This window comes from Callithrix jacchus, chromosome Y, assembly GCF_049354715.1.
Source record: "Callithrix jacchus isolate 240 chromosome Y, calJac240_pri, whole genome shotgun sequence".
Taxonomy (NCBI): Eukaryota; Metazoa; Chordata; class Mammalia; order Primates; family Cebidae; genus Callithrix; species Callithrix jacchus.
Window position 1 is genome coordinate 3,683,907 of NC_133525.1, and position 27,955 is coordinate 3,711,861.

The following is a 27,955-nucleotide window of genomic DNA, read 5'->3' on the forward strand; positions in this document are numbered from 1 at the left end:
AGTACATGATAATCTTAAAATATTAATAGAACTTAAGTAGGAATCAAAAGTCTTGCTGGTTTCTTTAAAATAAATAGAAACAGTAAATGGAGGACAAAACCTAATATTAAGCATAAAAGTGAAACATTAAGAGAACAGAATACAAATAAGTGGCTTTTTTCCTTCATATGTTTTTCAAGATAGAACATTAAGCCGCGCACCAAAAGATAAAAAATATATTTGGTGATTGATAATTCAAGTAATATCAAGAATACTGGAAATTGTAATTCTTCTGGTGGCAAAGCATATTCACTGTGAGTCTGCCAAGAGTTCTCAATCAGTAAAATCTGCAAAAGTAGATCTAAATACGGCCGAAGTTCATAGGTATATGAATATGCAACCTACAAATAGTTCAAAGATAGTGAATTACTCATTTAAAAAATGAATAAAATAACAGATAACAGATACATCAATGTTTATTTTTCTTTGACCTGCCAGAGAAGTTCATTGAGGACAGTAGATGAGAACTGAGGATTCTCTCCAGAGCAAAAGCAAAGCAAGTTGATGGTATCCTCTGAGTTACTGCAGTCTTCAATAATTTTCTTCATATAACTTGTTCTTACAAATAAAATGTCTGCCACATTCTGCTGAACTGGCATTATAGGCTGTGATAAATTGGGGTCCCTGAAAGGATTGGGGAGAGGAGGATACCTAGAAGAGATTTGTTATCAATGATAAACCAATAGAATTACTCACAAAATTATAATAGTAAATAGTAAATTTCTTACCTTAAAAAATAAAATCTGACTTTAAATTAAACTAAAAATTCACCTAAATGGTCACCTATACGAAGATGATAAAATGCAAAAATACAAATGTTGACACTAAAAACAAAGTTTAACATTCTTAAACTAACAATTTCAAAAGATAGCACAGAACCCTGCATTAAAAAAACAAAAAAGAACTCCATTAGATATATGAAAAAGCTGAAACTTTTTCAGAGCTTCAGACTAGTTCCATTTTTATAAATCGTCAGAGCTAATTTAAATCAAATGTTACATAAAGCTTTGTAAAAGCTTAGTTTTAAACTGCTGTGAAAAAAGATTATGTTTAAACTGCTGTGAAAAAGAAAGTGGAACATGCTACTTTACCATTGATTGAAGACTGCATTCTTAATGATACACTGCAACAACGAATCAGCTGAGACACTACTGAATATAACTTGCCTAATTCAGCATACTGATATTTGATTGGAGGACCTGGCCCTTCATCTAAAGACACAAGCTTAAAGGTAGCAGGTACATTCAATTTCAGAAGCTGTGTTTTTTCTGGCACACCTATAAAAAAAAAAAGGACAAAAAAAATAAATAGGAAAAAAAAACTAAGAGAGTAAAAACTATAATAATAGAGTAATTACTATAGCACTCTGTAACTTATATTATTAAAAGCTCATTCTCTTTGTTTAGAATACAAACAATACAGGCAGAATGCAGACAGAATAGAAAATACACTAACTGAATTAAATAAGATAAGGTAGCCTAACCGCGAAATAATGATCATGACTATGGCATTCCAATTAGCCTTGAGAATGTAAACTTTCTATGGCCTAAAGAGTCTGGAAGGCCCTAGCCAAATAATAACTCTCGGCATAAGAAAGACAGAAACTAAATTAAATGAGCCATAAAAAATATTTTAGAAAAAGTTTCCATTCTAGGACATCTCCTTACATGGCTTGTTGTAACTACATCTATAGTAATAAATGTATCCAAATGATTTTAGATATTCTAGACATAGGCATCCCACTACTAGACACACTCCCCATCTCCACCACCACCTCCACCTCCACGGCCCCTCCTTAGAGAATCCTGCAAATCAGTACTGCTATTCTGTATCCTTCACCATAGCAAGTCACACTGAATACCTAACACGGTGCCTAAGCCACCAAGTCATGTCTGTACCAAGTCTGCACAAACCATCCACTCTGTTTAAAAAAATCCTTCTTCCACCCTTAAAGGGATTTTTTTATTATTCATCATAGAAATATTAGTATGTTTGATTGTAGGATATTGCTTGAGGTCTTACTGGGAATGTTACACAATGTGTTGCAAATGCATTGTTTCAATTTTCTCAAATCCAAAAACTTCTAAAATCTGAAACCTAATGCCCTGATTTACACTTGAGTCATAAATCTATACCAATTCTTGGCTGGGAAAATTGCCATGAGGTTATGTTATACACTATCAATGTGTTGTGTATAAGCAGCAAATATCTAAAATAAAATAGTTGAAAACAGCATTTTTGTGTGTAAATTTAATACTTTTATATTTAAAATAAACAGTTCATTTATGTTTGTGTAATATCCACTTCTTACTCTATTAGAAAACACAGACATGATCAGAGAAGGAAGAATAACTGGTAAAATGTTCTTACTGTCGAAGTCAAAGATTAACAATATAGATATCACCTTCATTAGAGGAATGTGTGACTACAGAACTTCATTTTATGTAGTAAGACATTTAAAAGTTATTCAGTTAACTTTTGAAAATCAAAAACATCACAGATATGAGTATATCTGCTAACTGAATCAATCGTTCATAAAAATGTGATCAAATACTTATCAGTATCACTAAAATTAACTAGTCAATAAATTTTAACTATATCAATAAATTACTAATTTTGAAATATTGTTATACTAACACCTGCACTACTGATATTCAAATCACATTACTGCATCTGTAATAATTTATTCTTCTTCCAGACAATAAAAACAACATAAAACAACACTGAAAACACTACAATGATTTTTTTATGTATATTCCTGGCAATCTATCCATTCATTCAACAATGACAAAATACTACTATGCAATCCCCTCTTGTTACAAAAATTCTGCTATCTAGTTGAGAATTAGGTAAATATTTAAAAACCATCAAAACACAATGGAATAAGCCAGAAATATTTTTTTTAGGTAAGTATTGTAGAAACAATCAAAATAATAAATAGATTAATGTGAGGAAAAGCAGGCTACTCTAAGAAAGATACACTGAAAATCACGTGTTAACTGATATTTGTACTAATAACAGATTAAGATTGATTATTTGCATTATTATTCATTTCAATTTAGCTTAACAGATACATATGTACATGGTAAGTTCTTTAAATAAATAATTCTTAAACCTGATAAGCAACACAACCACTTGGTATCCTTTAGAAATATGGATTCCTTATGCAAGCCCTGGGAATTCTTATTCAGATGGTGTGGGATATGACCATGAAGCCAGTATTTTACAAAAAGTAACAATAAGAGATGATATCTATCAGACAGAGTATCTGATCTTAAAGATTATCAGAGAAATAAAACAAGTGCATAAATTGCCTTATAATACAAGAAATGCCATTAAAGTTACATAGAAAATCTGCAATGTCTTTTTTTTTTTTTTTTTTGAGGCGGAGTTTCACTCTTGTTTCCCAGGCTGGAGTGCAATGGCGCGATCTCGGCTCATCGCAACCTCCGCCTCCTGGGTTCAGGCAATTCTCCTGCCTCAGCCTCCTGAGTAGCTGGGATTACAGGCACGCGCCACCATGCCCAGCTAATTTTTTGTATTTTTAGTAGAGACGGGGTTTCACCGTGTTGACCAGGATGGTCTCGATCTGTTGACCTCGTGATCCACCCGCCTCGGCCTCCCAAAGTGCTGGGATTACAGGCGTGAGCCACCGCGCCCGGCCCTGCAATGTCTTTTAAGAATATGAATATGGTACACTGCTTCTATTTTAGAACAAATTACATATAATCACTTGATTAAAATGTGCTTCTCATTTAATATTTAAAAAAGAAACAATCCTTAATATAGTCATGAAAAGTTCTTAACTAAATTGGCATACATTACAAACAAATTAAAATATTGCTGTAAATGACGCCCATGCCCTAAAATTTCCCTTCTCAAGAGATTTAGTGTGGCTCTTAGTAAGTGGTCACTCAAGTTCAAGTTATCACATGCCTGTGAAAAATGAAATATTATTTTATCGACATCATATATACAGCAAATATTTCATAAAGAAAATCACTAAATACACTCGCGCTCTTTGAGAGAGATAATGAAGAGCTCAGGTAGACTTCATTGTAGATCTCGTATGTTGCTGTGATTACAAAAAACAAACAAACAAACAATCAAACAAACAAACAAACAAACAAAAAGCCCCAAAAACTTCAATAAAAGAATTTAGGTGGATTATTTATTTACATTATCACTAATTTCATGGTACTGTGTTTCACTAAAAAAGCTTTTCACTTAGCCATTATAAAAGTAAATCTAAAAAATGTAAAAACTTAAGGATTTACTAAATAACGGTAAATAACTGAATACACAAAAGGAATTTCTCTTTTTTTTCAGTATCAACAATCACTATTACCATGAAATAACTTAAAGAACTTACAAGTGTCATAATGTGTGTCTGCATTTGTGTACAGCAAATACAGCAAAGAGAGGCACATAAATTTGGTGATTTGAATCTGCCAAGAACAGAATTTACTTCTAAGTATTTAATTACCAAAAAAAAAAAAAAAAAAAAAAAAAGCTGTGCAATTACCTGACTAGGTCCTGAAGATGCAAAAGAGAAGGCAAGATCCATCTTGCAAGAAAAAGTGTACAATAAACACTGTAAGTTTTGCAAACGCAACCCTCACTTCTGCACTTGGGCACTCCAGAAGATATTCAGAAAGCGATTTGATACATTAAAAAGAACATTATATGCAAACCAAAAACGTACATTCTTGCTGTTACGGAGGAGAATGCATAGTACATCATACCTAAAACAGAAACATCTATGAATGTCAAATTTTACTAATGTGTTTATTTTGCTTGCTACAGGTTTTTATAAATGAAACAATAATCTAAGATGTACTCTGCAATTAATGGTCAGTTGGTTTTAGTACAAATAACAGATTGACACAGCTTTGTAACTTTAGTCCCACAGAGTCAAAAAAGTGAATAAAATTCAAAACGTGTGTTAACTCTCTGCAAATCCATGATCAAACTCTCGCTAGCGCCAAAACATTTCTTAACATCTTTCAACATGAACAATGCTGAGTTGTTAAATCAAGTTATAATATACTGCATATTTAATAGTAACTTAAAACTACAGCCATTTTTAAATTGTATTTTTTTATTTTTTAAAGAGAGAAACTCTCTATTGCCCAAGCTGGAATAAATGCAGTGGTACAATTATAGCTAACTGCAGCTTCAAACTCCTGGATGCAAATGATCCTTCTGCCTCAGGCTGCCAAGTAGCTGGTTTTACATAAAACAGGCCATAGGCCTAGCTAATTATTTAAAAAAAATTTTTTGGTAGAGATAGGATCTTGCTCTGCTGCCTACGATAGCCTAAAATTCCAGGTCTATAGTGGTCCATCCACCTCAGCCTCCTAAAGTGCTAGGATTACAGATGTGAGTCACCACACCCAGTTAATTTAACTTTTTGTAGAGATGACGTTTTACTATGTGGCCCAAGCTGGTCTCAAATTCCTGGCCTCAAGTGATCTGTCCACTCTGGTCTCCCAGAGTGCTGGGATTACAGGTATGAGCCACCACACCTGGCCTAAAAAATCATCTGCCTTTTTTTTTTTGAGATAGAGTCTCACTGCTTCCTCTGGCTCTGAGGTTCAAGTGATCCTCCTGCCGCATCCTCCTGAGTAGCTGGGATTACACGCAGATGCCATCATGCCCAGTTATTTTTTTATTTTTAGTAGAGATGGGGTTTTAACATGTTGGTCAGGCTGATCTTGAACTCTTGACCTCATGATCCCCCTATCTTGGCCTCCCAAAGTGCTGGGATTATAGGAATTAGCTACTGCACCCAGCCAATCTACCTTTTTAATTACGAGTGAGAATTTCATCTAGTAAAAATAAAGCTTAAGGGGAGAAAGGAAGCAAAACACACTGCCATGTGTGTACTTATGCAACTGTCTTGCATGTTCTGCACATGTACCCCAAAACCTAAAATGCAATAAAAAATTTAAAAAAATAAAAAATAAAAATAAAGCTTAATAATTTAATGATGAAATAGACTAAGATGTGATACAAAGTCAGAAGAGCAGGAGCCAATTTTTAAATAATTAAAGGCACTTTTAGATTAGGCAATTTTAGTAAGATTTCCCTAATGATTACAACCAAGATTATTATTCTGTATTTGAAATGATATTTTCATGGTTAGAAAAACATAAAGCAAAATAATAATAAAAAAAAACAACTATAAGTACTGTATGAATAAAATCCAAAGCCATTTACCAGTCACTGGCAGGACCACAAACTATTTTCTTGGTGTGAAATCCAGTGGTAAAGAGGAATCTAGCAGCAAGCTGAATACTAATCATAGTAATTTCTTCTGCTTCAGGGCAATAAATAATCCTGCCCTTTAAATAAAAAGTACATATACAGTTAAAAACATTTTTATCTTCAAAGTCTATGTTAAAAAACCTTAGTTAGCCAGAAGTAATTCTTAGTGATTATCTTACCACTTCATAATCCATATTAAAAGTAATGTTATAGTAAAAAATAGTAATTACTATAATAAATGCTTTTCTATACTTCCACATATTAAGAATCACTATTCAAAGGTACAGATACCCTACATTTTTCATTTTAAAATAAACCAAAAAGGCCAGCACATTCATGTAAAATGAGACTAATAATTCTATGAAAAAAAAATAAAACTGAAGAAAAAGATTAAACATTTGATGCCTTGTAAGATATCCTAGATGCTAAATAAAAATGATCCTTTATTAGTAAGAAGCTACTTCCAAAGCTTACCTGGAGTAAGGTTTAAATAAATACCATTACATGTAAGCAGCTTTTTCACAAACTGAAAATACTCTAAACTATACTGCATTTGGTTATGCGTAAATTGCACATTTTGTTTCCGTACACTTCTCTCAATAGCTGGTGCCAAAATGATTTGATGGGGTCTTGCAATAGTTAGCTTTGATATACGTCTTATCATCTCATCATCTTCATCTATTATATCCATTTGTTCATAAAAGAGTATGTAAGCATTCCACCACCTCTTCTGCCACCTATAAGATATGCGCTTCATCATGTGGTCAAATACTTCTCCCACATACTCTCCACCAAAACACTGATTTTTCATTTCTTCATCATCATCCATTTTGCATTCTGTTACATCTCCATCAACAAATTTATACCAGTGATCTCTCTCATCATCTTTATCATTCCTTTGAATGATGTAAGAATCATAATGCCCACTGCTTGCTTGACCTCTGTGTACAAGCACACCTACCAGTCTGTACTTTGTGCTTCCTGTAGTTTAATTTTCCGACTGCTCTTTCTGTTCAATCAACTGATTTTCTGAGTTTACATTATCGTTCTCCAGCTTTTCAACACCTGCTACTGTGTAAGGTCCCATATCCAGCTTTTGAGGAAATTCAAAATAATCATTGAACTTAATTGCACATTCTCTTTCCCAGTCATAGTCAAATCATTTGAGTTGGATAGCAAGAACTAGAGGCAATTTTTTAATTAGCAGGCGCTTTACTGTGTCCACCTAAAATAAACAGAATATAAACAGATGTTCTTTTGTAGCCAGAACAAAAACTAGAACAAATTAACATTAATTTTAAAGTTTATGATCTATTTAAATGCATTTATAAACAGATGAGTAAATAACAATAAACTCCAACAGGATAATTATGGTATAACTGACTTAATCCTTATTTACCAAAGCTAAAAATATATAAATATCCTCATCTTTCGGTATCTGTATGGCACTGGCTCCAGCAACCCCATAAATAGCAACATCTGTGTCTGCTGAAGTTTCTGATTTAAAATGTTACAGTATTTACATATAATCCAGACACCCTCCTGTATAGTTTGACTTATCATTTTATATAACCTACTTAATACAATGTAAATGCTATGTAGATGGTTATTACACTATAATGGCTTTTGAATTTGTATAATTTTTTATTGAGTATTGCTATTTTTTTCAAATATTTTTTAATACATGTTTATAGGAATCTATGTTGCAGAACGTGTGCATATGAAAGGTCCCTCATTTCTTGCTAACTGAAGAACATTACGCCTACAGACACTGATGGCTAAGTGATTCCACATTCCACATAGGCACTATTATTTCACTGTGTTACTCCTCAGATGTTTTCTTTTATGCTAACGAACAGAATTTGCTGTGAGTTAACTGAAGACATATGATAAGCAATTATAATAGTGGCTAATATCTACATCATTTAAAAGCCAGGTAATACACAAAGCACTACAAACATATTAATGAATTTAATCCTCACTATCTTATAAAAAGTTACTACCTATATATAATTATTTTAAAACATGTAGATTAAGTATAACAGAAATGGGGAGAAGAAACTGTCCCAGTATCAGAAGTGTGGGTGGCAGGCAGTATGGCTTTATCAACAAACCACAATCTAAATGCTGTGTAAGTTCAAAACAATGCAGGCACCTTTAAGGTGAGGGGTTATCAAAGTCAAGGAAAATATATACATTATTTAACGTATAGTGTCTTCAAAGGCATGTTACTATTCCATCCCTCAAACTAAGTGCCAGAGATGAAAGTAGCTGGCTAGGCCTAGAAAATGAGATCTGTTTCTAAAAGTACATGTGGTTGTGAAAATCTAATGTAATCAAATAAAATTAACAAACTTCCTTACTTCAAGAGAAAACTAGAGTAAGAAAAGAATAATGTTTTCAACTATCAACTCTTTGAGACTGAAGCATTCAGGTGCAATTTATTTCAGGGCAGGGCTGGAAACTTGTGAGATTCTGTGACTTTCAAAATTATTCACCCGATAAAAAGCTTTTTTTCCTAGTCTTAAACTGTATTTTGTCAATACGCTTTTGGTTTAAATGAGGGACCATCTTGGCCACCTCTCTACTACCACTATAACAGCAGAGATGAGGCAGAAGTTAATTTTGAGAATTAGCATAAACAACCCCAATGTCTTCCTAATCTGTTCAATAAAATCATTATTTTTCAAAAGTGAAACAATATACCTTTTTAACACATTTTTCACAATGATATGCATTTTCACCTTCCAATAAATCTCCTTTGATATACTGTTCCAAAGAATCAAGATTTTGATGATTTCTAATGTCCACATTCAAAGTTGTAAAATATTCTTCACATTCATACCTAAAGGTATTATTAAATAAAACAAATTAAAAGAATGTACTCTATACGTTTAATTTTTTTAGTTTAATCTTTTAGGGATAGGTTCTTGCTCAGGCTAGAGTGCAGTGGGACAATCATAGCTCCCTGCAGCCTTGTACTCCTGGGCTTAAGCCAGGGGTCCCAACCGGTGCTAGTCTGTGTCCTGTTAGAAACTGGGTTGCAGAACAGCCATTGGCTGGTGGACAAGCTGGCAAAGCTTCATCTGTATTTACACCACTCCCGATGGCTTGCATTACCACCTGAACACCCTAAACTGTCAGATCAGTGAGAGCATTCAATTCTTATAGGAGACAGAACCCTACTGTGAACTGCACATGGTAGTGATCTAGGCTGCACACTCCTTATAAGAATCCAAAGCATGATAATCTATCCAGCTAGCTGCAGGAAAACACGCTCAGTGCTCCCATTGATTCTACATTATGGTGAGTTCTAGAATTATTTCATTATATATGGTAATGTAATAATAACAGAAAAAAAGAGCAATAAATGGCAGATACCTGAATCACCCCAAAACTATCCCCTGATCCCAGTCTGTGAAAAAAATTATCTTCCACAAAACTGTCCCTGGTGCTGAAAGGTTGGGGACTGCTCACTTAAGTGATCCTGCCACCTCAACCTCCCTAGCAGCTAGGCTTACAAGTGGGTGCCACCACACCCAGGTAATTCTTTCTTTTTTGTTTTAGAGATGGGTTCTTGCTATGTTGCCTATGCTGGTTTTCAACTCCTGGAGTTAATTCTTGAGCTCCTTCTGCCTCGTCTTCCACATGTGCTAGCATTACATGCATGAGTCATCATGCCCAGCCTGGTTTCTAAATCTTATCCTTCAGGGAGCTGTGGCCCATACCTGTAATCCCAGCACTTTGGGAGGCCGAGGCAGGCAGATCACCTGAAATCAAGAGTCCGTGACCACTCTGGCCACCCCATCTCTGCTAAAACAAAAGAAAACAGAACAGACATATGTAGAAATTACACACACACACACACACACACACACACACACACACACACAAGTTGTATATAATATATCCTGCCTCAAATTGCTGAGGCAGGATAGTCACTTGAACGCAGGAGGCAGAGGCCACAGTGAGCCAAGACTGCACCACTGCACTGCAGTGCCTGGGAGACAGGGCAAGACTTCATTTCAAAAACATAGTAATAATAAATAAGTAAATCTTTTCCTTAGTTGTGAACTTGATAAAAAGTACATATGCAGTATTGAACACATCATGTCAAGTATATTAATCATACAAGGTTATCAATATTTTATCAGTCACTTATTTTGTACTGAGCACTGTATTAGAAACCTTACACCAGATTATAGCCATCTTTACCTTCATAAAAACTGTTGGAGATACCCACTCATCCCTACTTTAAAGCTAAGACGATAGGATTGTGTAGGGAAGTTGAAAAGACTAATTTGATACAGTTTATTAGGTGGAGTGATGCTTTGAAAACCAGCTTGCTTGGCTTTACTTCTTAAGTTCTTATGCTCAGTTACCCTATGACACACATTATCTATTTAAACAGTAATTCATGCCAAGGTAAAATAAGAATTAATCAAGTTCTAAAAAAGCTATTCTAAACTATTAATGAAATTAATTTTTAAGTGTCCCTCAATTTCTGTCATAGATGCTTTCCTAATTGTGTTAAGTTCAAACACTCATCATGCTAAAATGCCTCTGATGTCTACAAAGTCATAAAAATAAGTAGACAGTCAGATGTGGTGTGGCATTTGCCTGTAGTGCCAGCTACTCAAAAGGCTGAGGTAGGAGGGTCACTTGAGGCCAGAAGTTTGCAGCTGTCATGTGCTGTGATCACACTTTCGAATAATCACTACATTTCAGTCAGGGGAACATAGTGAGATCCTCTCTCAAATAAATAAATAAATACATGGAGAAGAGAGTAAATAATGCAAGATTAAGTCAGCATCATGGATTACGGTAATTTTCTGCAAAAGGAACTTTCAGGTTCTGATGACAAACTCAAAAAATGAATTGGATCAGACACATCAACTATCAAATCCATTCATCTAATCATTACTTTGAAAACGTCTAAATAGTATCTCACTCTATTGCCCCGTCTAGAGTACAGTGGTATGATCTCAGTTCACTGCAACCTCTGCCTCCGAGGTTCAAGTGATTCTCCACAGTAGCTAGGATTACAGGAGTCTGCCACCAGGCCCAGCTAATTATTTTGTATTTTTAGTAGAGATGGGGTTTTACCATGCTGGTCAGCCTGGTCTCAAACTCCTGACATCAAGTGTTCTGCCAGTGTTGGCATCTAAAAGTGGTGGGATTATAGGTGTGAGCTACCACCCCTGACGAGTTTCTCACAGTTGAACACTTTCAATTTAGTCAGGAAAAACACGATGGTCAGAAAAACAAAATTACATTTATGAATGACTTATACAAGTTGCTTTGTGATCAGCAATCACCCTATAGAAGACAAAATGGCTGAGAGAATAAAATAATTAAAAGAGATTACAGGTGTGAGCAGTATCTTTTTATTATAAGATATTTAAATTATACCTTATAATTTAAATATAAATTTAAATTTCCCTATAGTGCCAGATACTGTAATTTAAACTTATATTTAATTATAATATAATTAAGAGATACTGTTCATGCCTGTAATCTCAGCACTTAGGGAGGCTGAGGCAGGAGGAAAGTTTGAGCCTGGAGTTTGAGACCAGCCTGGGAAATATGATGAAACCCCATCTCTACAAGAAGTATAAAATTTAGCTGGGTATTGTGGCATGTGACTATAGTTGTAGCTACTTGGGAGGCTGAGGTGAGAGGATTCCTTGAGCTAAGCAGGTTGTAGCTGCAGTGAGCTAAGATTGTGCCATTGCAACTCCAACCTGGGTAACAGAATGAGACTCTATCTCAAAAAACAAGACAAAACAAAATACCCTCAATGCCTTATGATATAAAAGACTTGGGATACTAGTAAGTTTAGTTGGAATATATACTTTATGCTACAGATATTTTTACTGTTGCCTATCTTGTCAAATCTTGCTAAGTGGTTTGATATGCAAGCATATGTAACATTTCTCAAAAACAGTAAGAATTGATAGTACTTTAAAAGTCACTTAAATGTTATTTCCTTGGGAAGATATGTTCAAAACCGCCAGGAGATAGATGGGTAACAACTCAGGTAGCATTGAACTCTATACTGTATATATAGTATGTTTTTTTCTTATATGTACATACTTAAATTTGATTATGTTTAATTTATAAATGAAGCACAGGAATAGAATAGCAGCTGTTCTTTACCTTTTCTTTGGCATATCTGAATTACTAGAATATTACTAGGTAGGATAAGAAGTATTTGAACATAACTGGTGTGATCTTTGACAGTCAATCACATCCTGAGGACAAAGCAGAACAGCCCCAAATTTGATCACACTATTTTAAATGGGGCACAATTTAAAACTTCTAAATTGTTTATTTCTGGAATCTTCCACTTAATATTTTTGAACCACAATGTGGAAAGAGAAACCAACTCATCCTGCCAATTATCTTTCTAAGTTACATTTAAATATTCTGATTACTAGTTAGACCATAAGAAGAAAATGTCTATTTAAGCAATAACTGCAGATTTATGGAAAATGCCATTTTTAAGTCACAGGGTTAGATAAAGCAAACATGAGTGAATGAGGAAGTAATAAAGTACTAACCAAATGCTATTAGGAAGAAAAAAAAACAGACTAGTGCAAAATGCATACAAATGTAATTTATTTGGTACACTCTGCTTTTATGTAAGTACTAATGAAAGTTTTATTTACATTATTAGAAAAAACTAACATGAAGTATACATTAAAAACATAATACTTACCTAGGTGGGCAGCCTTGGCAGATCTTCTGATCAGCAAAGGAACCTCCTAGGACTTTAGTGAGCATCGCTGGATGTCCTAAAGCTTTTAAAGCTTCATCTAGACTATCCACCAAAGAATTAAAAAACTCTAAGGCATCATGTTGTTCACGGAGATTAACAGACTCATCCCAAAGCCTAAGAAAAAAATGAAATAAAATGAATAATATTAATACATACCTAGAATACCATATTTTATAACAAATATAACAGAAATATAAACTGAGATTTTATGCCACATAGAAAGGAGAAATGTAGATTATGTCTGCAGAGGAAATGGTAATGAAAATGCTTACAGTAAAAATAATACTAGTGTCAAAATGTTACAAATAACTGGTGTGACTAAGCTGGATAGCAGGCTTTAGAATAATGTTGGCTTTATAAAGCAGAGTATATTCAAGCACTTTGAATTCAAATAAAAATCACACTTACATGAGAGAGAATCTAATGCTTATGTGGATGCTATAAATGCTACCTTAAAACTTTATTCTGTTTATTTTTGGTGATATAGTGAAAAGATCCTACTACTTAGTTACCATTGCTTATCAAAGGGATTTTTCCAAGTGAAAAGAGAAAAGTTTGCCCTGTTCTAGAGTAAACATATTTTCAGTTAATAGAATAGGCATAAAAATAAGGTCAACCAATCCTAAAAAAATATCAACTGTGACTATACAAAATGAGAACTAATGCTGCTGAAACAGGGTATGTTAGAAGCTATCAAGAACATCTAACAATATATTCACAACAACCTTTAGCAATATTATTTTAGCAAAAGATATGGCAATATGTTGAACTTGCTAAGGTAGTACAGTGTTTGGTGGTGAACTTTCACAATTTAAATGTGAAATAAATTATAAATACTAATACATACAATAAAAAGTATTCTTTTGGAGCCATAGGACGTGAGTTTTATAAATTGCAGCCAGCTGTGTAACCACCACCTCAATTGATATTTCAAACAATCTCTTAAGTAGCTTCCAAAATTTCCTAATAGTAACATTTTGTAAGCCAATGACTTTCCTACTATTAATTCCTGGAAACTGCGGATTTGTTCTTCATAAATCTAGAGTAGCCTTGTCTAGAACATTATATATAGGAAAACACATACATGTAATACTTCCCTCCATTCTATTATTGCAGAAAACTATACATAAGTTACTATTTATTATTTTTTTAAAAGACATTAAATTTAATTAGGAAAAATGTAAAATCTGGTAATTCAAAAATATGACTGCAAATTAAAAAGAGAGGAGCAAAGAACAAATAAGATTTTTAATAAAACCTGGAGATCTTCATTAAGTCGGTACAAATCAACAAGACAATGTAACCAATGAAGGGGTAAAGTGTTAATGTATTAGGCTTCATTAATCCATACAGGGAAATCTGTAGTGCCACATCTGGAGTATTCATTCAACTATAAGGCCACCCTTTCAGAATACTGATGAACTGGAATGTGCCTTTGTTATTTTGTGTTTTTTTGTTTGTTTGCTTGTTTTTTTTGAGACGGAGTTTCGCTCTTGTTCCCCAGGCTGCAGTGCAATGGCGCTATCTCAGCTCACCGCAACCTCCGCCTCCTGGGTTCAGGCAATTCTCATGCCTCAGCCTCCTGAGTAGCTGGGATTACAGGCACGGGCCACCATGCCCAGCTAATTTTTTTTTATTTTTAAATTTTTTTAATTTTTAGTAGAGACGGGGTTTCACCATGTTGACCCGGATGGTCTCAATCTCTTGACCTCGTGATCCACCCGCCTCGGCTTCCCAAAGTGCTGGGATTACAGGCATGAGCCACCACACCCATCCATATCTGCATATTTTTAAAAAATTGTTTCTGGCCGGGCGCGGTGACTCAAGCCTGTAATCCCAGCACTTTGGGAGGCCGAGGCGGGTGGATCACGGGGTCAAGGGATCGAGACCATCCTGGTCAACATGGTGAAACCCCGTCTCTACTCAAAATACAAAAAATTAGCTGGGCACGGTGGAGCGTGCCTGTAATCCCAGCTACTCAGGAGGCTGAGGCAGGAGAATTGCCTGAACCCAGGAGGCGGAGGTTGCGGTGAGCTGAGATAGCGCCATTGCACTGCAGCCTGGGGAACAAGAGCGAAACTCCGTCTCAAAAAAAAAAAAAAAAAAAAAAATTGTTTCTGTAAGGCTGCTTGCCTCTCCGAGAGCTCAGAGACGCCCATCCCTCCCCCGGCCTGAAAATTACGTCACCAGAATATGCCCATCATCTAGCTCCGCCTTGGAAATCCCCTCTGCACTCTACACTCAACTCCGGCCCTTGGGAATCCCCTCTGCACTAGGCACCTACCCCACCCTTGGAAAGCCCTGCCAAAACCTGCCCAATAGCACAGTGCCCCATCTGGAAATCCCGCCTACCTACCTACCTATAGCAGCTTGCCACGTCCACATCCTGTTTCTCCACAGCCAAGCAAACGCCTTCACTCCCTATAAAACCCATGCCCGGAGGATTTGGGCGTGACTTCTCTGGCCTTTTTCCCCTGGACCACAGAGCCTCGCCTGGGAGCCGAATAAATTGGCATCTAATTACTCTCACGCAGGCCTCAGTTTCCTCATTTTAAACTCGGCAATAAACCTCACAAGACAATAAACCCTTACAGTTTCAGCAAAGAAGAACCTAATTTGGTCCAAATTACTTCATGTTGATCATAAGCAAAATTATTTGGTTTTCATTTTTCGCACTACTCATGTTTCTTTCCCTATTATTCTTTTATTTCCAATTTCATTGGTTTCTAGTACTTCTAAAAACTCCTTTGGTTTTGAGGTTAATTTACTATTTTCTTCCCAGTTTTTTTTTTTTTTTCTTGTCTTTACTTTCTTTTTTTTGAGACAGGATCTTGCTCTATTTTCCCAGATGGAGTAGAGCAATGTGATCACAGCTCACTGCAGCCTCAACTTACTGGGCTTAAGTGATTCTCCTGCCTCAGCCCCCTATCTGGGACTACAGGTGTGCACCACCATGCCCAGCTCATTTTTATATTCTTGGTAGAGATGGAAGTTTCACCATGTTGGCAGGCTGATGTCAAACTCCTGGGCTCACGTGATCCACTCACCTCAGTCTCCTAAAGTGCTGGGATTACAGGCATTAAGTCACCATACCCAGCTGCTACCCTAGTTTTAAGACAGCAAACAAATTGATAATTCCCACATGAAAATGTAGTGCTCACCATTCAATGATTCGCTACTGATTTTTGAATTTTTCTTGTATCAGTTATTACTGCGATGCTCTAATGGTGTTATGCTATTTCTTTCATTTATTTACTTACCCAGTTATTTATTTATATCAGTATAAATATTTAAGTGTTATAATCTAATACTATTATTGTGTTCTTCGTAAAATTGTTTCAATATTAGATATGTGAGCTTTTCAGTTAGCTACTTTACCTACTTGATATTATTTCCTTTTTTTTTTTTTTTTTTTTTTGACAACTCCCTTACTGTCTTGCATCTAGGCCAATATGCTCATAGTCATCTCTGCCCAAGCATGGGAATGAACCAACTTTCCAAGCAGGTCTTGATTCCTTTAATCAGAAAATGATATATACAAACTAAACTTTAGATACCAACTGTTAGACACCTATGTTATTGGGTTCATTATTTTCAGATATTCTCAGTGAACAGAATTTGAAAATATATGTATATGTACTATATTAATGCTCACACACACTTATCTATATTGTTACACCTATTTGTATGTATATGTCTAAACTTAAAAACATATTTATAGACCAGTGGCTGTGCATGGTGGTTCGTGCCTATAATCTCAGTACTTTGGGAGGCTGAGATGGTGGATCATGAGGTCAGGAGATCAAGACCATCCTGGCCATGGTGAAGCCCCATCTCTACCAAAATACCAACAAAATTAGTCATGTGTGGTGGTGTACACTGTAGTTCCAGCTACACGGGAGGCTGAGGTAGGGGAATTGCTTGAATCCAGGAGACGGAGGTGACAGTGAGCCAAGACTGTGGTACTGCACTTCAGTCTGGTTAAAGAGCAAGACTCTGCCTAAAAAAAAAAAAAAGAAATATAAATACATGCTGGCACAGTGGCTCACACCTGTAATCACAGAACTTTGTGGGGCTGAGGGTGGCAGATCACTTCATGTCAGATGTTTGAGACCAACTGGCCAACAATGTGAAACCATATCTCTACTAAGAATAACAAATAAAATTGGCTGGGCATGGTGATGGGTGCCAGTGATCCCAGCTACCCGGAAGACCGAGGCAGAAGAATCTCCTGAACCTGTGAGGCAGAGGTTGCAGTGAGCTAAGATTGTGGGACTGCACTCCAGCCTGAGCTTCAGAGCAAGACTCTGTCAAAGAGAAAAACACAAAAACAAAACACTATGATCATCACCAAAAAAAACCCGACAGAAGCATACATACATATCACACCATATACATAGTTTAAAATAAACATGATTACAGTGGAATACCACAGTGTTCACTCAAGGCATCTACCTTCCCTTACTTATAATTTATCTTTATAAAATTATAATCTTAGCTGTTATTATCTATACTACATTTGTTCACCCCTAATAAACATCTAAAGTATTTCCAAAATTGGTAATATGTGGAACTAGAATTGCAGAGGTTAGTATTTCTATACAGTTCTTTTTATTTCACTTTATAGTACCTACTCAATACACGGTTTTCCAGTTACCTGGATTGGTTCCTTCAACTTTTCTTGATTAGTAATTTCCTATGTTCTTTTTCCAATCCTGAAGTTTTTTTAAAAAAAGATAACCATAGAATCACATGGAGTTTTAAGATATAACAGAGATATGGCCCGGACGGGGGCTCACGCCTCTAATCCAAGCACTTTGGGTGGTCGAGGTAGATGAATCACCTGAGATCAAGAGTTTGAGACCACCCAGGTCTCTACTAAAAATAAAAATTAGCTGGGGTTGGTGGCCTGCGCCTGTAACTCCAGCTATTTGGGAGGCTGTGGCAGGAGAGTCGCTTGAATGCAGGAGGTGGAGATGCAGTGAGCCAAGATTGAGCCACTGCACTCCAGCCTAGGTGACAAAGTTGAGACTCCATCTCAAAAAAAGAAAAAAATTATAATTAATAGAGATACGGTTTTCTCTATTTTAATAAATAATACAGATATATTTCACCAATTTTCCTTGCAATAGCATCTTGCAAAACTATGTAACACAATACCACAATTGGGATACTATTACTACCACCAGTCAAAATCTTAATTGAGATTTCTGTAGGTTTTACCTTTACTCATTTCTGTATGTATGCTTCACTGTCTATGTCTCTGTAATTTTACATATATACACACATATGTATTTATATGCATATAAAATATATGCATATAAATACATATATGCACACACATTACACACCTGGCTATGTGTTCATCATCATGATTAACACAGAAAACAGCCTCAACATCAAAGAAACTTTCTGGTTGTCCTTTTGTAATCACATCCGTCTACTGGCTGCTTTAATACCTCATTGTGTCATTTAATTACTGTACTTTTAATGTGTAACATTAAATATAAACTAGGTGTCTTAAAGACTGCATATAAGTCGTACATAAAAAGATTGCACATAAGTCTTGGTTTGTCTAATCTCATCTGACAATCTGTCTTTTTTTAACAAGAACAATTTACATTCTGTATTACTACCAATATAACGAAATTTAAGGTACAATGTTTTGTCATTTTACTTTTGTATCTGGGAAGGTGGACTTTTCCGTCTTCTTCTAAATTATTTAAACATATTTTAGTATTCATTGTCCACTGATTTTCCATCTCTGCATCTCTATGTGCTATTTTTTAAAAGTTGCTTTATGAATTATTAATGTATTATTAGTGTTAATATTTTACCATTTCCACTGAGATACAGAAGCTTCACAGCCAGATAAAAAGCATTGACTTGTCTCCATATGTAATTGTCAAACATACTAAAACTATGCATATTACCCCTTTAATGTTATTTTTACTTTCAATACCCACAGAATTTAAGGGAAACTAGGAAAGAAAACTAAAACTACTGTTTATATCATTTCCCATTCTGTCTTTCCCTGTTATAATCATTTTTCTGCCAAAACTTTGAATAGAACTTAGGAATTTCTTGACAAGTTTCCTTTCCCGTGAGAATAAATTTATATCCCAGTAACTACTAAGAGATATTTTCACTGGTCCATCAGAATACTACTTTTGTTCTTTATCTACTTTTTCTTCTGTTGCCTATACCTTTAATGTAACCAAAGAAATAACTACCAAATCCAATGTCTCATAAATTTTCCCCTTAACCTTTTTTTTTTTGGAGTTGGAATCCTACTCTCTTGCCCAGCCTGGAGACCTTCGGATATAATCGTGCACAAACTGTAAACTAGCTCACTGCAACCTCTGACTCCTGGGTTCAAACAATTCTCTTACCTCAGCCTCCCAAGTAGCTGAATTTACAGGTACCTGCCACAATGCCCGGCTAACTTTTTTTTGTGGCATTTTCAGTAGAGACGGAGTTTTAGCCATGTTGGCCAGGCTGGTCTCATACTCCTGACCTTGTGATCTGCCTGCCTCAGTCTCCCAAAGTGCTGAGATGACAGGTGTGAGCCACTATGCCTGGCCCCTTAAACTTTTAAAATTTTATTTCTTTTGTCTAGCTTTGATTCATATTGAGTCAATATTTAAATGGGATTTTAGGTAGGATTGTCCAAAGGAGACAACACACTCGTTGGTTCTGAGTTTCCATTTCTTGACGGGCCAGTAAAGCTCCTCTTTCACCCTGTTTTCCCTTATCACTAGACACAGAAACTAAAAGCCATGGCTTCAGGCTGCTTTTAGCTTAAAACAAAACAGAACAACAACAAAAAATAAGGTGGCTTGGACAAGCTTGTCTAAGGTAAGGTTCTAATGATGAAAGACTAAAAACTTTTCCTCTAAGATCAGGACCAACTCAAAGATACCCACTTTTGCCACTTCCATTTGACATAATGATTCTCCTTCAATAATCGGGAAAATTAAGGAATAATCAGAAAAAAAATATGAAAAGCATAAAAATTGAAATTCTAAAGATTACACACTAGTATACATCAGTATAATAAAAAAAAAAAAACAGTACCCAAAATCAATGTTGGCATATGAGGGACTTATTATTAATGAATATAAAGTTTTAATTTAAAAAAGGAAAAACTAGCAGGTATAGTGGCTCATGGCTGTAATCCCAGCAGTTTGGGGGGCCAAGCCTGGTGGATCACCTGAGGTCAGGAATTCAATTCCACCCTGGCCAACATAGTGAAACCCCGTTTCTACTAAAAATACAAAAATTAGCTGGCTGTGGTGGCAGGCACCTGTAATCCCAGCTACTCGAGAGGCTGAAGCAGAACTGGTTAACCCAGGAGGTGGAGATTGTAGTGAGCAAAAATCACACCACTGCACTCCAGCATGAGCAACAGAGTGAGACTCTGTCTCAGGGAAAAAAATTTAAAAAGGTGAAAGACCTTTGGATATATTGGTGCACAAACTGTAAAGGAATATAATACTAGTGACCTGGACAACTAAAATCTATTAAATGGGTGAATTTTATGTTATGTACACTCTGTCACAATAAAGATAGTAAATCACAGGAAGAGCCTGAATGAAAAGAAACAATAAGATAAATATGATTTAATCAAAATTTAAAACTACTGCCCAGGTGCAATAGCTCACATCTGTCACCTCAGCACTTCGGGAGGCCAAGGTGGGCAGATGTCCTGAAGTCAGGAGCTCAAAATCAACCTGACCAATGTGATAAAACCCTGTCTCTACTAAAAATACAAAAATTAGCTGGGCATGGTAGCACCGGCCTGTAGTTCCAGCTACGCAGGAGGCTGAGGCAGGGGAATTACTTGAATCTGAGAGATGGAGGTTGCAGTGAGCAGAGACAGAATGCTCTGCTCTAAGAGGACAGCAGAGCACTTACAGCCTAGATGACAGTGAGACTCTAAAAAAAATAAAAGATGGGAAAACCTCTTAGGCATAAAGCACACTACAAAGATACTGATGAGAGAAAATATTTCTAATTAATTTATCTTTAAGGGCCTTCTATCATAAATATACAAAAAAGATACCAAAATGTCTTACAATGCAACAAAAAAGGCAATTAAAAAATGAGAAAAGTATTTGAATAGACAGTTCCCCCCAAAAATTACAGAAATTGCTAATAAGTCATCAAAAAATGTTCAACAGTACTAAGTCATTAGGGAAATACAAATCAAATCCAAAAGACTATCGTCTTCACATACTTCAAGATGGATATACTAAAAAGGAAGGAAATAGTAAGTGTTGACAGATATAGAGAAACTGTAGCCTTCACACTTTGCTGATAAAAAATGTAAAATTCCGGACCAGGCACAGTGGTTCACATAATACCAGCACTTTGGGAGGCTGAGGTGGGCAGATCGTCTGAAGTTTGAGACCAGCCTAGTCAACATGACCAAATCTTGTGTCTACTAAAAACTCTGTCTCTACTCAAAATACAAAAATGAGCTGTGGTCCCAGCTACACCTGTAGTCCCAGCTACTCAGGAGGCTGAGGCAGGAAGGCTAAGGCAGGAGAGTTGCTTGAATCTGGGAGCTAAGGTTGCTATGAACTGAGATTGAGCCACCACACTCCAGTCTGTCTAACAGAGTGAGACTCAGTCTTGAGGAAAAAAAAAAGGAAATGTAAAATTCTACAGGGGCTTTGGAAACAAATTTGATGGTTCCTCTAAATGTTAGACATAGAATTACCACATGATTCAGTAATTGCACTCTTAGGTATACTCCAAAAAGAAATGAAAACATATATCCACACACAAACTTGTTCATCAATTTTCACAGAGGCACTATTCATATAGCCCAAAGATAGAAATGATCCAGTTTATCAAAGAATAAATAAACAAAGGGTATCAGTCAGCCATAAAATGAACAAAGTGCTGATTCATGCTACAAAACAGAGATACTTTAATACACCATGTTTAACACAAGAAGTTAGAAAGGCCATATATTCTGTGATTAAATTAAATGATATATCCAAAATTGGCAAACCTATCTATATATAGTGAACGGTACACCTTTTGTTGCCAGGCTAGGAAGAAGAGGAAATTGGGCTAAATGACTCTATAATGAACAGGGGACCTCTTTTTTTGGTGATGAAAACGTTCTGGAACCAAATACTTTCGCAAAAATTTTGAATGTACCAAACCCACTGAATTGTACACTATTAAGTTGATAAAATGGGAAATTTTATAAGAACTTTACCACAAAAAGAAAGAAGTGTGTTAGGAACATGTGTCTAGAGTGTATGTAACACAAATATGTTAGGACAAATTGCAAGCTCTACACTTATTTGGAGAAAATCATGGCAAGACAAAAACACACATTACATTTAAGTGTAAATACATTATAACTTAAATACATTTTAACACAAAATATAAAGAAGCAAAACTATATATATCTACATACATGTGTATGAAATTACTGTATAATAATGTATATAATTATGTAACTATGTTATACAATTAACACACACAAATTATTGAGTGAAAAATTTGAAGAGAGAAACTTAGAAGTATTACAGCAAATTGAAAAAACAATAACGGAAATGTTGACTAGACTGAAGAAAAAGATCTTGAGGTAAAGAAAGCATATGGGAGAGAAAAAATCGTTGCAACAGGTAAAACGGAGAGCAAGTACTGCTATCAGGTTATGTAACTGAAGGAAGAAAAGAAGAATTATATATGCATATCATCCTTATAACCTGGGCTTACAGTTCAGCTACAGAATATAGAATTTATACTGAGATGTAATTGGTAGTCAGTATACTACATAGGTTTGTGACTTTCAAAATAAATCAAAGTGATATGCTAACAGATATAAGGGTGGCTGCCAAAAGTGAAACAGAAAAGGCAGACCAAAAATCAGAAGAACCCTTTCCTTTCCTACCTCTGAGATATCTAGGAGATACTTTGTTGAAAGAACTCTGTATTCTTATGAAGGGCAGCACTGTTTTTCTATACACTAGGAAGAGCATATGTTACAGTATAAGGTAAAAAGTTGCAGTACAGCATTTTAGTATCATGTATTTAAGTAGGCCTTAAAAAAATAAAAAACAAACAAAACAGGATCATGATGTAACTGAGCTCTTTATTTGTTTTTAGAAACAGAGTCTCAGTCTGTTGCTTAGGCTGGAGTGCAATGGTGTAGTCATAGTTCAGGTGATCTTCCTGTGTCAGTGTCCCATGTAGTTTGAACTACTAGTACAGGCCACCATGCCCAGCTAATTTTTTGCATTTTTAGTAGAGATGGGGTTTTGCCATGTTGCCCAGGGTGGTCTTGAACCCCTAGACCCAAGTGATCTGTCTACCTGGGCCTCCCAAAGGGCTGGGACTACCAATCTCAGCTATCGCAGTTGGCCTAATTAAGCTTTTCCAAACCTAAAAAAAGGCCAAATTTTATTGGTCACTTTTGAGGATGTTAGGAAATTATTACTGTACAAATTTGTAAAGAAAAAATACCCCTCTCTATAAAATATAAAGTTATAAATTATTATATATAACATATACAACATACTGTTATATGTAATATATACTTACATATTTTTTTGTTCCCAGGCTAGGAAGAAGGATTTTGATTTCAGTGGTGAAAATGTCCATTTGTTTATGAGTAATGTTGGCTTTTAAGGAGAGTATGATATATCATCTTGGGGATCAATACTGCTCCAGAGACAAAAATAATATCATTAATGCACTAATCTAAGCTATAATGAAAGAAGGTGAAACAAATAACAAATGATAGTGAATGAAATGATATTCCACTTTCTCAAAGAGCTGAGACTACAGTCTCCTATCACCATGGCTGACTAATTTTTGTATTTTTTTGTAGAGACAAGGTTTTACCATGTTTTCAAAGCTTATAAAATAATTTTCATTATATGTGATAATGTAGTATGATCATCATTTAAAAGAAAAACCTTAGAGACATATAAAAAATTTATATGGATAAAACAATATACTTGACATTTGCTTCAGGAGGAAGCTGCTGAATCAAGTGGATGACAACATTTTAGTATTTTGGTTTTTTTTTCTTTTTTTTTTTTGAGACAGAATCTCACTCTGTGGCCAGGCTAGAATGCAATGGCATGCATGATCTCAACTCACTGCAATCTCTGGCTCCCAGGTTCAAGCAATTCTCCTAGCTCAGCCTCCCAGGAGGCTGAAACTATAGCCATGTTCCACCATGCCTAGCTGATTTTTGTATTTTAGTAGAGACGGGATTCGCCATGTTGGCCAGGATGCTCTTGATCTCTTGACTTCATGATCCACCTGCCTTGGCCTACCAAAGTGCTAGGATTATGAGCATGAACCACAACATCTGTCATATTTTGCTTTTATATAATTTTTTTTTTTGAGACAGAGTTTCACTGTTGTTGCCCAGGCAGGAGTGCAAGGGTGCGATCCCCGCTCACCACAACCTCTGCCTCCCGGATTAAAACAATTCTCCTGCCTCAGCATCCGAGTAGCTGGGATTACAGGCCTGTGCCACCATGCCTGGCTAATGGTGTATTTTTAGTTGAGATAGGGTTTCTCCATGTTGGTCAGGCTGGTCATGAACTCCTGATCTCAGGCAATCCACCTGTGTCAGCCTCCCAAAGTGCTGGCATTACAGGAACAAGTCACCATGCCCAGCTGCTTTTATATAATTTATAAGTCTTCCAAAAAAAAAAAAAAACGATATCTTTAGTGATTAAGGAATACAGTGTCTTTCTTCACTGTGACAAATTTTTACATCTTTCTATTTGGATAATAATAGAGAACACTATGACCAAGGATAGGATATTAGTATAGTTTAAATATTAAATATAAAACTATGTGTTCTAAGATACATTTTAGAAGTGCAGTTAGCAAAATGAAGTTTTTATAAAACTTAAAGGATTACCCACCCATAATTTACCTGAACTGTTTCCAAAATCCTCTGCGTACATAGTATTGTAGTCGGGAAGCAGGTAAGTGACCAAAGATGGCCTGAAGGTGTCTGAGGATACCAATATTGTATTCTTTCCTATCTTCTGTCTTACTTAATGCTGGTTTGTCTTCAAATTGATGAGGATTTTCAAATACATCATCTCAGGGATCAACATTACTCTAGACAACAAAAGACATCATTAATGAGCTAATCTAACTTTAATAATATAATGAAAGAAGTTGAAACAAATACAAAAAGTTAGTAAATGAAATGTTGTACATTTTTTTCTTATTTCTTATTCCCAAAGCACTTAATTTTTAATGTTAGTGCCTATTTCACAGATGGGTTGTGATAAAAGATTTCACAGAGAAGTTATCATAAAAGAGTAGTGAGAAAACAAAACAAAAAAACATATATCACAGGTAGTGTAATACAGTAAAGTTTGGTCAAGTAGACAAGGCTAAAGACAAATGAGTGATCTGCCATAAGTAACTGCAGGGGAGTGAGTTACTCAGTCTTCCTAGGATCCAGTGCCTTCTTGTGAAGTTAATCCATTTTCCCAGATTACATGAGACAATTTGTGTAATGTGATCACTGTTACTAAAACCCAAGAAATACAGTTATTAAAGACAGTTGCGGAAGGAACAGGAGCATATACAGAAGCTCCAAAGGTCATAATCTCATTGTGCTTACAGAGCAACATACAGTTGCTTTACAAATATCTGACATGTTTCTAAATGCTTTGTTCTGTATCTGATATTTGTGATACAGACATAAACACTACCCAGTTGTTTTTGTGTGTGTGTGTGTGTGTTCTGTTTTGTTTTTGAGTTCCAGTTCCTGCCTTGGAGAAGCTCACTGTGTAGAAAAGTAACTAGGCAGAGACATGCATGCCACATGTTCAGACAACATAAAACCCAAGCAACCAAACACAAAGGTAGAAGACCTAAGTTGAAATATTACATTCTGTTGGCCTCATTAACTTGTTGCCAGTATGATCAGCCAACCCTATCTGGTTTAAATATAACACCCTACGGGTAATATGGGCTATAAAAGTAGGACTTAAATTCCAATTTCCTTCCAATAGTGGCTCTTAACCTGGTGAACAACCTACATGGAGATTTTACTAAAAATATAGCTACCCAGACGGGAGTGCCTAGATGGTATGATTTATTAGATCCTGAAAGGTAGAAGCAAGTATCTGTAATCTCCAAAAATGATACAATATAATGTGAAACTCAAACTATTTCTGACCACTTAATGGAAGAAATGTACAAACTGGAGAAAAACTATTTACTGCAGTTAAAATATTCTGGTTTCGGGAGGCCGAGGCAGGGGGATCACGAGGTCAAGAGATCAAGACCATCCTGGTCAACATAGTGAAACCCCGTCTCTACTAAAAATGCAAAAAAAAATTAGCTTGGCATGGTGGCATGTGCCTGTAATCCCAGCTACTCAGGAGGCTGAGGCAGGAGAATTGCCTGAACCTGGGAGGCGGAGGTTGCTGTGAGCCGAGGTTGTGCCATTGCACTCCAGCCTGGGTAACAAGAGTGAAACTCTGTCTCAAAAAATATATATATATATTCTGGGTTCTATATTTACTTCCTATTATAATACATGCAAAAGAGTAAAAGATATACACTTTCAGTATAAATATGATCAAAACATTTTTTTCTTTTGAGATGGGAGTCTCATTCTGTCACCCAGGCTGGAGTACAATGGCACAATCTAAGCTCACTGCAACCTCTGCTTCCTGAGTTCAAGTAATTCTCCTGCCTCAACCTCCCAAGCAGCTGGGATTACAGGCACCCACCATCACACCTGGCTAATTTTTAGTAGAATCATGGTTTTACCATTTTGGCCAAGGTGTTCTCAAACTCCTGACCTCAGGAGAGTGGCCCACTTTGGCCTCCCAAAGTGCTGGGATTACAGGCTTGTGCCACTGCACCAAATAAAACCTATAACCAAAAGCCATTAGAATATAAGTTTTTTACTGCCTTATTTTCAACTGGATACTTTTAATAGGCAGTCTGATTGCAGTTGTTAACTAACATTGTTAATAAGTCTAGGAAGCATTACTTCAGAAAAACAAATTTGTTTCCTTAACAGAAAGAGCTCTAATTTGAGAAAAATAGAGAGAATCCTAAAATTAAGTATAGCATATGAAACACAGGCAATAAAAAAATGAAATTAAATAACATTTTAAAAAACAAGACAATGAAAGTATAATTATTAAAAATGAACAGATTCATGATTTTTCAAACAGAATTAAATTTACCAAGTCACACAAAATATGATTATATGAACTATGCTTGGGAGACAAAAAAATAGTGATAAAAATTATCAATGGTAGTTTTTCAAGTCCACTAGATAGCACTGTAACTATCTAATAGTTAGTTACAGACAGAGTAACTCAGAGATTCTAGCCATATCACCAAAATGTACTCCCCAGAAAATTCCATGAAAGTATAGTAATCTCAGGGAAAACAATGGTATCTGCATCAGAATCTTCAAAGAAAACAGTAATTGGTAATCAAAATTTACCTCATTTTCCTGCTTTTCATCCCCTAATATATCATCATCTAAATCACTCCCTGTGCCTTCAGTTGCAAGAATACTGTTCCTGATAGAAGGAATCATGTAGAGCTGCTGGATCACAGAATTCATGTAACAGGTAGCACCAGCATTTTTGAGTCCCACAAATCTTTTTGGTGGACGGGCTCCAACGGGGGCAGATATTCCCACTCAGTAAGTGCTTCTCAAGCTGAGTTAAAAAGAGAAAAGATGATTACATTATGAAAACGACGATTCTGTTCACTGTTTTCTCCTTCAGGCTGACAAATTGGCAACAGCAACATCTCCTTTACTATCACACAGCCACTTTGAAACAGTAATTTAAAATTTTCATACCAACAATGTGAGCCATG

The 27,955-nt window shown here is 35.7% G+C and overlaps 1 pseudogene across 1 annotated transcript; it reads right to left on the bottom strand.

Moving 5' to 3' along the window:
* Positions 1-84: 84 nt before the first annotated feature.
* On the bottom strand, positions 85-27,792 carry LOC118150933 (ubiquitin carboxyl-terminal hydrolase 9Y-like; annotated as a pseudogene). The gene is made up of 10 exons (XR_013531886.1): positions 27,573-27,792; positions 25,017-25,207; positions 23,660-23,779; positions 13,031-13,204; positions 9,016-9,154; positions 7,271-7,534; positions 6,262-6,386; positions 4,565-4,784; positions 1,131-1,316; positions 85-690 (listed from the first exon to the last, which is right to left on the bottom strand). The product of XR_013531886.1 is annotated as a ubiquitin carboxyl-terminal hydrolase 9Y-like (transcript).
* Between the last annotated feature and the right edge of the window lie 163 nt (positions 27,793-27,955).